This window comes from Cottoperca gobio, chromosome 21 (assembly GCF_900634415.1).
Source record: "Cottoperca gobio chromosome 21, fCotGob3.1, whole genome shotgun sequence".
In the NCBI taxonomy this organism is placed as follows: Eukaryota; Metazoa; Chordata; class Actinopteri; order Perciformes; family Bovichtidae; genus Cottoperca; species Cottoperca gobio.
This window is the reverse complement of record NC_041375.1, coordinates 15386041-15401200: the sequence shown is the minus strand read 5'-3', so window position 1 is coordinate 15401200 and position 15160 is coordinate 15386041. Positions and strand designations below refer to the sequence as shown.

The 15160-nt window shown below is 43.0% G+C and overlaps 1 protein-coding gene across 1 annotated transcript in view; it reads right to left on the bottom strand.

Annotated features, from left to right (window-relative positions):
- Positions 1 to 14985: 14985 nt before the first annotated feature.
- The window catches only part of irs2b (insulin receptor substrate 2b), a 12772-nt gene continuing 12597 nt past the window's right edge, over positions 14986 to 15160 (bottom strand). Inside the window, 1 exon segment of the mRNA XM_029458604.1 lies at positions 14986 to 15160. This exon segment is cut by the window's right edge and continues 2225 nt beyond it. The gene's annotated coding sequence lies outside the window, so the exon portion shown is untranslated.

The following is a 15160-nucleotide window of genomic DNA, read 5'->3' as shown; positions in this document are numbered from 1 at the left end:
AAACCCAGATGGGCGACGGACAGTAGAGTTAGCCACAGCGGGGACACGGTTAAGGGGATGACAATAAAAGGCAGTAGATTGGTGATGAAGAAAAGAGAAATGATTAATGAGGGCTGGATTTGGGTACAGTCCAATTTGGAAGACAAAAGGTGAAAAGAAAGGACAAAGTGCAGCTATCATGGGGATGTTGGAGCACGGGGATCTGATTGCGTATAAGTCCTCTGTCATGGAGGTGCACAGTACGGTCATGCATCTTGCTCCAACTGTTTGTAGCAAAGATATACCTAAATAAAGCCAAGATATAGATTTCAACATAGTAAAAATTTATACCTTTACATATATATATTTATGACTTGACATTATGAATATACATTTACTACATTCCTGTTTATGTTCAGTTTATTTATTTGCAATACTGCCAAATTTATATTGCTCAGTTATATATATTTTAGCTTGCAATATTTCATGTCTTAGATTCAGATTTTGCTCATACTTACCTTCTTTTTTATACATATTTAATGAGCATTGTTGGACGATGACTGAGAACTAAGATGACTGTAATTGTTGCACACATGATCAGAATAAAGAACTTGAACGTGTGCTTAGGAATGAACAACACTTTTCATGTTACCAAATAAATATATTTCTGGCCCTTCTTCACTTCTTGTTACTATACTTAATGTTTGACCTTTTGTACATATAGATGGCATTTAAGAAAGAGGTGAACAAAGCAGAGATGTGATGAGGGACAGAAATAGGGGGAGGACAAAGGCGGTGAATGCTCCATATGTTCCCAGCAGGGTGGTCAGAGATGGGGCTTGATGAGCGGTCTGCCGCCTTCTGTCAGATAGAAGGACCAGTGCACCGCTAAACCCCTGAGGAGAGCGGCAAGGAACTGGGGAAGGATATGACAGAAGACACTGTTGTTTAATCTTGTCACATGCTTGTCAATAAAAGTTTGTATTTTATTTTTTTAAATGTATATTTTGCTCATCGTTTTTACTCTGTAGCACTTTGAGTTTTGTTAGCAAGTGCGCCTATAAATACAATTTATTATATTAATAATCAAGCCTTCATAGTTAGTGTGGAAGTGGTTCTCAGACAAAGTTTACTCAATTAAAAAAAAAAAGCAAAACTTGTTGTTGTGAATTTTGCTCTGTGTCCGCAAGCAGTGGGAATTTGTTGAGTCATTAACCTTGAGCCAGGGCCTGAGGACAGAGGAGCGTGTTGCAGAATGTTAGCAATGTCTGCGCTCTCCCAGGGGACAGAGCGTTAGCTTTCCAACGGCCTCCGGGACTCTAGTGAAAAACAGAGGGTTAGCAGTTTAGTGGAAAGGGTCAGGAATTGGGAGTTGTATTTGATCTAAATGGCCTCAGGGTTTGTGTGTATTGCACGGGAGGGCGGGGAAGGTCATTACTAAGGTTATCGTCGGAGGTCCCGTCCTGACCTTTCTCTGCCATGAGATTACCATATTCTTATAGTAATAGAGATTGTCACCACCATGATACTGATGTAGGAAAGAGTGGGACAGCATTTTATTTTCAGCTCAGTGTTAGCTTCAGGCAGTCTGCAAGTAATTAAAACCTAGCTTCAGCTTGGTACGATAAAACGGTCAACCTCACACCCAAAAACAAATGTTTTACATATATTCATGAGTAAAGATCAGTTAGGTGTGTTTTTTCTTCTCTTTCGTAGACTTACACGGACACTATCTTCTGCTGGTCAATCCAAACAAAGAGCTGCCCATCTACTCCACTTTGGTAAGCATGCATTAAATTACATCTATTTCACATAGGCTTACAATATGTGTTGTGCTTTGCTCTCTAAATGTTGAATTTGCATGTCTATGTACTATGATCCATGCTTAAAACACGTGGTTTACATTTGATAGGCTATGCATTTTACATGTCAAAGCATACTATGAAGGAGGCACGCTGTATAATACTGTATACTGTATAATAAGCAGGACATGAACAGATGAATGGACCTTGTGGTTGATAAATAAGCAGTCTTCCTGTCAGTGATCACAGCACTACGCTGACTCTGCATCAGCTGGGGAAAGAGGGATCCAGTTTAGCTAGCACACACAGACACACACAGACTTTATTACACTACCTCTCTACTATAAATAATTACTCTCAAACACTATCTCTATCGGTGAAAAGCAGCATATTCACAGTTGCAACAGCTAACTGTCAGTGAGAGGCTCTGATTTTTAAACATTATCATTTGTTAATGTTATGCTATGAATCAACAACAGTGTGTGCCACCTCATCCTAAACAGTGAATACTTCAAAAAGCTGAATTAATGCCAGTTTAGTGCTTGCCCATGTTGGCCCAGGAGGGGTTGGATGGAGGAGGAGACGTCCTCTTCTGCCATGACAGAATGAAGCCAGGCCCCCTCTGCTTTCCCGTTCCTGCCTGTGTCTGGATCACTCCAGGCATCCTCATCCGACAGAGCATGTGTGGACGAGCAGGGAGGAGTCAGTGTGAGAAGGACATATGTCACATGTGTGATCTGCTGGCCGTCTGTCACCCCCTCTGGTAGTCCACAGCCCATCCTGACCTTTTCCACAGCCACAAATACAGCACTGGCTGGCGCACATCTTCTGGACTGGTTACAGATAGAGGGGGGGGTGACAGACAATGGAGGGGTGTACTGTCTGATACACTTACCATGTTTTAACAAAGTTGGAACGTGCCTCTTCAAAATTGGCCAAAAATCTTATTCAATGTAAAACTAAACTGAGAAATGTTACATCAGAAGCCTCAAACGGTCTGGACTAAAAGCTTGTCAGCAGTCTCAGGCCTTAGTTGAGTCTAATTGATCAAAGTTCAAATGGATCTTCTAAAGTTGGGTCCCTAGTAATAATATTACTTTACAAGACAACAATTTACAACAAAAAAAGGTATTTCAAACAAAACTATACAGCAGATTGTGTTAATACTTTGCAACAATGTTAGCTCCATGTGTATATATTGCAATACATCACGCCTCCAATATATGTACACCCCGAAAACAATGGATGAAGAGTTGTTCCGCTTTTCTATTACAGTAACTGGCCGCCTGGAATTAAGCTGTAGTGCATTTGCTGGCTAATTGGTTGTTATTTGACAGTGAAGTAGCCAGAATGAGTGTCTGAGTCATTTTAAGTGTGTGTGTTTAGCTGAAACTTGACCCTGTGTGTTGCTCAGCCCATGTGTGTGGATCCATGTTACATAAGGTTGTAATCCAATGTTTTAACACACTCTACCTGTCTTTCTCTCTCAGGTCAGTCAGCTGTACCTTAGCTCCACGGGTCGCCTGTGCTCCTCTCTGCCTCCTCACATCTTTCCTCAGCAGAAGAGCTTACCACATGATGCTGCAGGAGAGACGCCCGCAGTGTTTCATCTTGAGGTAAACAATGAACTCTGGGCCTCGGGATTATGAGACAAAAATCTCAAGAGCAAAAATGTGCGAATAATAGTGACGTTCAGCTGGCCGCGGTTTGCCCACACCCCTCTGCCACACACGTGTTAAACACTCCCTAGAGAGATATATATAATATATATATATATCGCTCTCCGTCTGCACCGAGCAGTGGACCTGTTCAATGTTCACGCTGGGAGCTGTGCAGCATCTTGCTCCTTGTCCTGGCTGGACGGAGGCAGCTCCTGATTGCAATTAAATCCCGTTCCGGCTCCAGTGACATTCCCGCTGAGTTGTAACCAATTGGCAGAGAGTTACTGCGCCCTGGCCACAGGCTATCCATCTCACTCACTCACACACACAAACACACGCACACACATGCTAGGACATTATAACATGCAGTCTCACATATACACCCCTGTTCCTCATTCTCTCCCTACTGCACTTTTTTCTGCTTTTCTTGTTTTCGTAAAGCTACCAGTTTCGTTCCATATTACCTCACACAAAAGCACACACACTACAGGTTTACAAGCAAGGCCACGATCCCCCGAGGCTAGTGCTACACACACACATACACACACACACACACACAAACACACACACACACGCACACACACGCACACACACACGCAGACACACACACACAAGATTAAACACAGAGCAAGACAGAGTGTTCCTCACTCAGCCCTTATATCAGTTTCTGCTGATAAGTGAAGAGAAGTTTTTTATACACACTGATTGCTTTGTAGAGGTGACTATGAGCTCAGTGATAAGTTCAGTAAAAGTAGTTCTCATTGCATGAATGTCCTTTTGTTTCCTCTTCAAGAATCTCATTCATGCAGACTGTGAAGTTGCCACTGTGTACACGCATGCACGAGTACAAACACATGCGCAAATACGCACATAAACCAATTGTACTACAATTCATAGTCGTGTGCTTTCCATAGCTGAAGAGAGCGATAACGCAAAGCCTTTTCTGCAACCCTGACAACGCACTGGATCCACTGTGTGCCCTCTGACGCTTGTTCTGAATCGGCAAAGTGTCGTGAATGGTGTTTAGATATGAACAGGAGCCTGCTGCTGTGGGAAAACTGTGAGATAGCAGGACCTTTGATAATGTTAAAATCCAGAGGGATTCTGGGTAAACTTTCTGCTCTGATGACCTTGGATTGTATTGTTCGTACAGACCTGAACATCTTATACTCATTTAAATGCCAAACATAATGGTTGCCCTAGACAACTGAGGAGCTGTATGAAATACAGAGTGACATGCAGGATATTCAAGATATGCTGCTGTCTCGGCTGGGGAACAATGTGATGTATCTACTGTGGCAGACTGATGACTGGTAATAGTAGACAATGTTTGGACCAAAAACAGTGTTCTATATTTGAGTTAGCCATAACATGAGGCCAGCATCCAACATCCCACCGTCGGCCGTCTTCTACAGACAGAAAGGTCAGCCGGCGAGCACCATAAAGAGAAGTCGACCGTGGTCATTGAGTTCCTCTAAAGTTCAATCAGATTCAGCAGAGGCCCACCGCACTCCCTCTCTCTATGTTTGTGGCTGAGAGAGGGGAGGAGCAAATGACACTAAGATTTTAAGATTGTGTTTAATAAGCAAAGGGGGGGGGGGGGGGGGGGACACACTGACACTGAGGCTGACTGACCTCAGGGTCAAAACAACAGGAAGGAAGTCACATGACCCATTCAAACTCACAGAGAGTAGATGGTGGAGGGTTGGGGGTGTAGACAAAAACAGACAAACACAGAGGAAGACGCAGAGAGGGAGTAGAGCAGGGGTGTCAAACTCAATCACCGAGAGGGCCAACATTAAAAACTGGGACTACATCGAGGGCCAAACAGGGTTGACATTTATTGAACAGGATAGACATATTAGATAATATTCCTATTATCGCGGGCCGGATATCATTGTACCTCGAGTTCGGCATGTCTGGATTAGAGGGATAAAGGGGTGGGATCTGTTCTTTTCACTCTTTTTCTCAGTCAGTCTGACGCAGGTGTCTGCAGACATGCTTGCGCCTGTCCAGGTGTGGATTACAGCCTCAAGACCACTACAGGGTGCGACAGAAGAGGAGCGAGTGAAAGCGGCAGATTCCGAAAGAGACAGAAAGAGCAAGACAGAATGCTTTACCCTTTGCATAACATTTCATATTCTCTTGTTGTCACCATGAAACAGCAACATTTGATACCAGACAAGCGACAACATCAATAACAATGAAGAGACGAAACTACCTAGCAACACGTAGCCTACTATAAACTAATGTACTGAGTGTATGTATGTGTGTGGTAACGCATGGAAAAAAAGTAATTGGTACAGTGATTGGCTTGAACAGTGGAGAAAGAGGGGACAATGGGTCAGGCGGTTTATTCTTCCTCTTTTATGAGAGGTGTCCAGGTCAAGAGGCAGGATAAACAGCGGTCATTAATGACACAAAATATTGCTCCCTCAAGTCCTAACAGAGTGGTAGTGTGATATTGGGTCACATGAAAGAGGGCTGTAAGAACGACTGGTTTATTGGTGGGTTGTTAAACTTTGGCCTTTTGATGTTTCCTGTGTGGGATATCTGTGTGAGATCACTTACAATTGGACACGGATTGTGGCCCTACTTGTATTTATGTGTATCAGAGCTGCTTTCAGGGAGATAAAAGTTAAGGCTGGTGTCATTCTGTATTTTGCTTACTCTCAATGCAAGTCAACCATTGTTCCTACTGGAGATATAAATCTTTAAAAATAGGTCAAAAGTACACGCTTTCATTTTTTTCAAAAGTAATTTGTAGGTTGTATAAAACCATGCATATGCCATTTCCCACACATAAACGGACTCAAGTAATAAAACATTGTTAGTTTAGGTTGTTAGCAAGTTTCACTTTTTTCACTTTTTCTTTGTTGTTCTATTGTTTTGTTTAGTTTTGGCAACATTGTGTATCATGCACCCCCTTCACACTTGGGCTCCGCTGGCTGCCACGTTCTGTGTCCAATACAGGAAGGAGATTATTAGCTTCCTGAGGAGCCGATGGGACCGGGGGCGGGGGGAGCAACAGACAGAGAGGAGGACAGGATGAGGTCAGCAGAGCTATGGATCGGCTGGTCGGAAGCTCTCAGTATCAGTTACCGCACAACCTCGAGACATTTAGAAATTGAGAGTTTGGGGGGTTGCGGCAAATGCAGTGGACTGGGTGGCTTAAAAGATAAAGATAGGGATGAATGATGGGAAATGTCAACACAGAGGCTTTTGCACCAAAATCAGTCACAGTCATTCTTGTAGAGTGATGGCTGGCTTAGAGGATGGGGAGTGAAAGTGATATTGTTCCAGGCATGATTGGGAGGTCAAGAGGCTCTCTGACCAAGGATACACCACGGCCAAAGCACTCCATTAAAATGGGCCTGACCTTCAACCTGCCACCACTGTCAGAGAGACTTGGACAGCGCCAAAATGTCCAGCACCTCTTATCAGCTTTCCGATGATAATTACTGTGTGCACAGCCAAATATGTGCGTGTGTCTTTCCGTTTTTTGTGTGCCGTTGTCTAGTGCACATGTTTGAACAGCTGATACCTGAGAGCACAGGTAGCCCAAACAAGGTCACAGTGTACCTGGGGATTTTCCTGTGACCTGGAGTGCACAAGAGAAATGAGACAAATTGGACAAAATGCCAATAACAACAAGCAGAGGAGAGAAATGGTGCAAATGAGAACATATGATGTGTTGACAGGACAGTTGGAATATGAGCTTTAATGTATTTCAGTTTGTGTGGCTGGGTGGAAGCTGTGTGGTGTTTTGTTGGTTGTGGAGGGGTAAGCTCATCACGCTGTCATTACCACAGAGAAAAATAGAAAACACACACACACAGATTCATGTAAACACAAACACATCCCTCTCACTGTCTCTTTCTCCTATGCACAAACACATTTGCCCAATCCTGCCCTCAGCGCAGCTTTGTTCCAGGGAGCAAGTGGATTTAAAAACAAATGACGTGCTTGGCCTTTTATTATGTTCCGGACACTGTTTTTCCTGAGGCTGGAATGCGTACAGGAATGTGTTTTTGCTCCGCTGGCGCTCAGAGGGAGAAAAACCTATCATGCTCGAGGAAAAAGAAGAGAGAAAGCAGAGTGAAGTGGGGGTTTAAAGAGAAGTAGGGGGGAAGGATATATATAAAAAGAGAGGAAAGTGGCTCAGGCCAAAAGTAGTTGGAGAAAAACAGCCTTTTACTGTTAAGGGCAAACCAGGGGGGTAATAAATTCTCCCCGGTGTGGTTGGAGTTGTGATGTGAGCTTTGCTGCTTTTTACTGGCCTACTCTGTGTCTGTGTCTCTGGTTTTCATTACAGCTGTTATGATGCTCAGTGCTCAGGCCAGGCCAACACTTGCATAACAGCCTGCTTGTTATTGGCCTGCTAGTCTAATCTTTGCCCCTGTGTTTCTCTCTCTCTCTTTTTTCTTTTAATGTACAGTTCTGATGTTCTTCTTCTTCTTCTTCTTCACCAGGCCTGCATGGAAGTCAGACAGACACTTTCAGACAGTTTTTCCTTGAAGGCATTTGAATACAACAAGTGACGGAAGTAATTGTGTGATGAATTGATAAAGACAAATAAATTAAACGCTCTTCACTTTCTTACCTCTGCACACCTGGTCTATCACACCTGGGGTTAAATGGGTGTGTATGTCGGCTTGTCAGTTTTGGAATGCTGCTAAAATTGATAGACGCATTCCCCTTGGGACGTCAGACAGGGTAAGAGTCTCAGATGCTGTTTTACCATCCGACAAGCACTTTGGTTGAAGCATACTGACGCACCCCAATGCTCCCAGTTAACTCCTTGGGTGTGATGAGAGAAGGAGTGTCTTGTGTTGCCGACCTGTGTCCAGCCTCGTTGGCTATAGTACGCCCTCTTAAGCTGCAGAGCAAGCATGTTGAAAAGGTGGTGAGAAAGAGGTCAATGGTTGGCTGATCAGTTTAGTCTCTGCCTCGTTGTCTCCCACGAGCAAAAGTCACAGGTTGAAAATGCCAGTGTAAAGTCAAGCAAAGCATGCAAGTGACAAGACAGTCTCATCAGAACCACTGTGGTGTGAAAATGGTTGGTTCGTTTGTTTCGTTCACCTCTTCATGATGTTTTCTTTGCACATAGTTATTTCTTCTCATGCAGATGCAGAATGCATTCAGGGAGTTAGCTGTAAAATGATTTGGCCTTCTTTCTTTTCTTTTTGTTGGCTAGGAAAGTCAAAGGTGTTGCAAACACATTGCTATTTTTTGTTCTTTTAAGATCACCAACCTCATGAAGCAACATGAGGAGACCTGAGTTGACGTAGAGTGTCGGTGATGGTGTAACGTGATGTTCTTTGACGTCAGTTACAGTCCTGGTGTTGCACTGAGAGTGATATGTACCTGTGCAGAAACAAACAGTGCTGTGCAGTCTTATTCAACATTCCACATGGTGCTCACTGCGATAAAGATAAGATGTGAAAGAAAATGTCCTAGTAGTGATAGCTATTCCACAATATGTGTCTTCAAAGATTCTGGTACTCTGTCTTATTTCAGAGACACTGGGTCCATGTGTTACATATCCTGTATTGTAAAGTAAACAGTGCTTATTGTCACAGGAAAACATCCGAACGTAAGAATGCATACAAGAGAGAGCAAAGACAAATAATCAAAAAATAAAAATGGTTGTAGGCCTATGTGTTAAAGGCTCATCCTTCACCAGGGGCACTCAGGGACCTATTTGTCCCAGCAGGGAGAGGCGGGTGAGGGATGAGGACTAGAGCCCCTCGGTCTGTCCGGAGCACAGAGCAGGGCAGGAACACCCAAGATGGATGAGAGGGGGGCTAAACGAGAAAAGGTGGATCAACGGGAGCATAAGAGAACAGGAGCGGAAGAGAGGATAGCTGGTAGGACGGCGGAAGAGAAGGTGAGCGATGGGTGCACAGTCTTTCTTTTGATCCATCATTGAGTGATGCTCCATTCAATCTGTTGACTGAGACCACCTGGGGGACACCGGGGGAGGCTGTGTGTTTGTTTATTAGCGCTCGGGGGGAGGGGTATCACTCAGCTATAGATGGCTGTCAGCCTCACAGCCCTCCACATTAGGGTGATTGAAGGAAACTGATGGCCTACTTCCAGACAGTGTCAATGTCTTTGGAGCGCTCAGTAAACCTGCTGTGTGAACTCAATGATGGAAAACAGCTTTCGTTACACTGATACAGGAGAAGCCAAACAACAAAATCTTTTGTGTTTTGAATCCCATTTTATTGTTGTTGTCAATGATATGAATAGTCGAGTGGGGAAATCAATCCATGACTCTGTTTTATGAGTGGTTTTGCTCCTTTTTTTGTACTGCTTTCCTGGTTTTTCCTACTTTGTCTTGAAAAGAAAGAGCCCTGTGTTCTTCAACCATGTGTTTCCCTAATTATTTATTTATCTTCCCTTCACCACTACCAGCCTCCATCATTCATATAATAATGTGCTCGTTCCTAAATGAGGCTCCCATCCCCCCTCACTTTTCTTCCCACTCTTCACAAGCTCTGCTTTCTGCAGGCTGCCAAATGACCTCATGCAGGGGTCAATGCACAGGCTGAATTTGTCTTTTGTGACCAGAGGTGGTCAAACTCAAAATGTAAATATAAACAATATTGACATTGTCCTTCAGTTCTCATTCACGTTCTATCCCTCTTCCTATCCACCCATCGCTCTCATATAAAGAAACATTTGAAAAGAGTCGTTCTCAGATTGGAGATTCTGCGACATTGTTTCAGTGTAGTATAGAAACTGCATGTCCTTGCTCTGCTCTGTGCGTCATAAGAAGAGCCGCAGAGAAAAGACATGAGCCCTGAGAACTCAGAACATTTTCAGAGATAAAGAAACATGGAGATAGAGGCGACACAGAGATTAGAGGAACTGAAACATGTGTGGTTAGTTAAGAAGAGATACAGTATACATCTTAAGAATAGGTTAGGTAAAGACCGTGGTTAAAGGAGAGAGGAGCGGTCAAAATAACAGTTTTCTTTTCTTATCACATGTTTTACACTGGTTGGTTGACATTCAAAGCAAGATTATGTAACTTTTGAATGAAGAAAGAATACATAATCTTTCTTTTACAAATCAAAAGTTAAATTCATAAGCATAAAACACATGATGCCTTACTTTATATGGTATGGCCAATAGCTTATGGTGGCTTGTCTAAGCTAACTTTACAGAGATATTGCCATGATTTTACTGACCTTACCTAACTCAGTTTTCAGATTTAATAAATATTCTGCACGGTTCGGCATGTGCACTAAAGTCAAACAAAAAGTAAACATACTGTATCTCAACAGGAGTCATGCTTGTTGTTTCCTGCCTTTCAATGTTCTCTCTCAGTCATGTTACACAGTTTCTTTACTAAAGCAACTGACTCAAGAGAATCATGGGAAATGTAAGGAAATCCAATGTGCAATCATCCTGTAATTGTTGTAGGCCTAAATCCCAGTCTCATCTGGATTTGAACTGGAAACCAATACTCATGAATAAGTGTGGTGTCTCCGTGTCTCATTACAGAATGACAAAATACAAATTAGCATTCCAAGTCATGTCCAGAGCATTGGTTGGTAACCTTCTTGTCAACAAAGACATTGAAAAAAAACAACTTTTATTCCCTGATCATGTCTTTTGGATATTTGACATACAATCACATGTTCATCAAGTCAGATATAAACCAATATAAACTAATTTACACAGCACGCTGGCACATTGGTTTAAACTGCACAATGTGGTTCCATCAGAGGCCCCAGATCAGAACCCCCCAACACACCTGTGTGCATACCTGACTTAAATACATAATTGTGTTTGTGTTTTCTGATAATGATTGTGCCAACACAATTGTCCAAACTCTGATATAAAAAAACTAAATGAGCCAGACTGCAGTTAAGTGAGACCTATGTTGTGTAGGCTACATACTTATCTGACCCTTTGTTTTCTGCATTATAGGATACTAAAGATAACAAAAAACATATTTTCAGAATGACAGATGCAGACTGAAATGTTAAAAAGGCATGTAAAAGGTGGTATTACCACAATTTCTGTCAACTGGAATTTCACCAAGGTTGACCTTGTATGGAGAGAGTGGATTAGGATGTCCATGACAGAGTGTAGTTTTTCAAATTGACTTTTTGGCACAAAACTATCAGCTAAACCAACCTGAATGATACGTTTTTATATGCGAGTAAGTTTGAAGTAGGTGATATCTGAGCTGTGAGTTTTCCTTGGACACATACACTCATGACCACCAAATGAAATACACACATGCAGCTCATCGACACTCAGCAGTCAAAGAAGTAGATGGTGTTTCCTTCTAAGGAGCTGGTGGCCGCCTGCAGGTCGTGTGCCTTCTCCACCAACCACATCCATCACTTTCAGGCAAAAGCAGGGAGGGGAACAGAACAGAAGACGTCTAGCAGGGGCCCACTCTTTAAAAAAAATCCCACTCATACTGTGCTCTTAGGGAGGATGTAGTTACTTTCAAGGGACTGCATACTCAAGAGTTACACTCTGCAGGTTGGTTTTTTAAATGTATGTTAACAAAGTTAGTTTGTAATGCCTTTCTTTCTGTTGCTCGTAGTCGTTTGATTAGGCCAAGCATGTTAATAAAGAAGCGAAGCTGTTGGAACGCTGGTGTGATGAATTGCTCTACCTGTGCTTGAGGAGACATGTTCCCAAACAGTGCAATGAGGACACACCCTGAGCTGACCTGCAGTTGGAAACACACAAGCAGACGCAGCTCCCCAATTATGAGTCACGCACGGTGGGCAGAGCCAGGAGAGAGCATGAGCTCATCACGTTGGTTCCCGCACATTCCCACATCTCATCTCCACCTCCCCCCAATCTCTCTGTCTTTGTCTTTCCATCTCTGTTACCTGCCTCTTCCTGTTTCTCCCTCGTCACCTCTTACGTATCTCATTCCTTCCTCCAGTGTGCTCTCTATCATCAGAAACAGGAAGTGGGGTGTGTGTGTGTGCGTGTGTGAGATGGGTTTTTGTTCTCCTGGTGGCCAGGTAAATAGGCGGGGCGGTGCAGTGTGTGTGTGTGTGTGTGTGTGTGTGTGTGTGTGTGTGTGTGTGTGTGTGTGTGTGTGTGGGTGAGTTGGTAGGGATTACTGCCAAAGCGTGAGAAACAGGAGATGCAGAAGAAGCGTGAGAACACTACCTGGAAAACAGCGGGGAATGTCTGCTGAACAGGCTGACTAAACACACATGCTTTATACTTAGAATACATACACACACACACTAACACATGCTAAATACAAACAGGCCCTCCTACATTCACACATACATTCCTGTAGAATACATGCTGGAATCAGAACCAAGTGGGCCTTCCATACTAACTAATTTCTTAAGAATCACAGTTTCAGGGTCTGTGAACTTCTAGACAACAACACATTAGACTGTTTAAAAGCCTGGAAGACCTGCACTGTTTTGAACTTTTAATCAACTGTGAAATGCTAATCAAACATGACGTTGTCCATATAGGAATTTCCCTCTTTAATGCAGACTTTGAGGTCTAAATTAGTCGGAATATAGCAAGAGACTGAAAGGTTCACGACTACAGTAGGCTTACAGTGTATTTGTTAGTGTGCGTGTGTGTGTGCATGTGCGTGTGTGTGTAAAGAGGAAGTTAACTCTTGTTTACTGCACACTGAAAAGATGACATGTCACACATACACACACGCACACACACGAGCGTAAAATGGGTGTGCCTCAGAGTATGCTTTCTCTCTCTCTCTCTCTCTCTCTCTCTCTCTCTCTCTCTCCAACCTGTTCTCCCCCATGCAATATATACACATATGGTAAAAACACTCCAATATGCAGAAATGTTTTGTCATTCCTGCTGAATGGATATGAAGAGAGCGACACTCACAGGCCTCACAATTGATATTGTACCGTTTGCCATAGATTGCAACCAAGATTGTATTTAACCAATCTCGCAGTGAAACATTCAATGAACATGCAATATTGCGGTTATCAACATCTCATGGAGAAGATTATAATGGTAAAGTTTTTTTATTTTTAATCATATAGGATTGTGTATTTCTACAGTCTGTTATCTGTTTGTGCTCAAGGTAACCTCTCTCTCTAGTGCACTCAGCCTATAATGCAGAGAATATGTTGCACGTTGACCGAGGCCGGTCACACAAACCAACTGAAGACTGATTGCTTTGGGGGACATCCACCAACCCTTTTGAAAGCACACACACACCCACTGGGACATGGCCACTACATTAGTGGTCGTGTCCCAGACAGCTTTCCGGAAGCATGCCATTTCCTGTAGAGCTTCTGCAGGTCTCTGTCCATAAGGCTGATGACTCCCTGGGGCATCATGCTACTTTGTGCTGCTCATATGGACATATCTACTGTTGCACGACCCCCCTGACAAACACACACACACACACAAATCGTCACATGCACAGATAAGCACTTACGTGCACATTCACACAGCAGCTGACGATTGTGATTTGCATGGTACATAGAGACTATGTTCAGGTGTTATCTTCTGTTTGACTTTTTAAACATACAGTAACGCAGGAATTATAATTTCCCTCTCCTCCCTTTTGATAGTGATTAGTATAGACTAGAGCAGAAAGACAGAGAGATGGCCTGCAGCTTACTCTCTATCCCTTCTTTACAATTGAATGAGATAAAATAGTCTTTAATCATTAAGAGCAAGAGGGAGAACAGGAGCAATGACCAGTGATGGATGAGATTTGGTTTATAGAGAACATGTCACACTTTGCTCTTTAGGATTTTGCTCTCTCATTAGCCTTCTAGCTTCTACATACGCTGCAGTTACAAATCCGCCTAATGGCAGAGATCTACCCTCAGGCTACCATTCTGACCCTTCCTTTCGCAGTCAACCTGCACATTTCTCTACAAACCGCCCCTCCTTTCCAGCTGTTCTCGTCCACCCCTTTTTGACTTGCACCATCTGCACTGCTCACATACTTAAGATTTAAGTACAAACATGTCATGTCCCTCACGCAGTGCATGCATACCAAACCAAAAAGCCGACCCCTCCTCTCATCCAAAACACTAGCCATCGTAGACCCATTTATTTGCATTAATTAACATTTTAATTAGCAAGGCTGTGAGAATGAATAATCTGACAGCATATGGCTAAGGGTGCAAAATCATAATCCTATCACAGTGTTATGTATTCCCTCCCAGTTCCCGGGGTTGTTTCAACATGCTGGTCTAATTACTATTGCTGGGGGTGGGGACTGGGAGCCAAGCGCAGAAAAACAATAACAATGCTAATGCTAGAGGCAACGCTAGGTTAGGCTTACACCCAATTCTTAATGCACTCTTTCTCAATAGGGAGCAGGGCTTTAAAAACATAAAGAGGGACATGGGAAATGAAAGAGAAGCAAGATATGTCCTCTCTTTCCTAATGAGGGTTTTCTTAATGAAAGAGGCAGGAAACTGAATTGAAACATCTGCTCTGCGAGTGCCTATTCAAATGAAAGATGAAAAGCTTGTGCTTCTTTGTGATGTGACGTGGGGAGAGAGGGAGGAGAACGGAAACAGAGAGGCAAATGACTTTCTTAAATAACATCATTATTTATTGCATGTGTCTATAAAGAATCAATACAATCTAAAGCAATGAACTAAGTTTAAATTATCATCTCTTAGTAGCATCGCAATATGCAGGATATGAAATATTTACAATGAAAGACACAGCAAGATAAGCCCATATCGTAACCTTTAGATG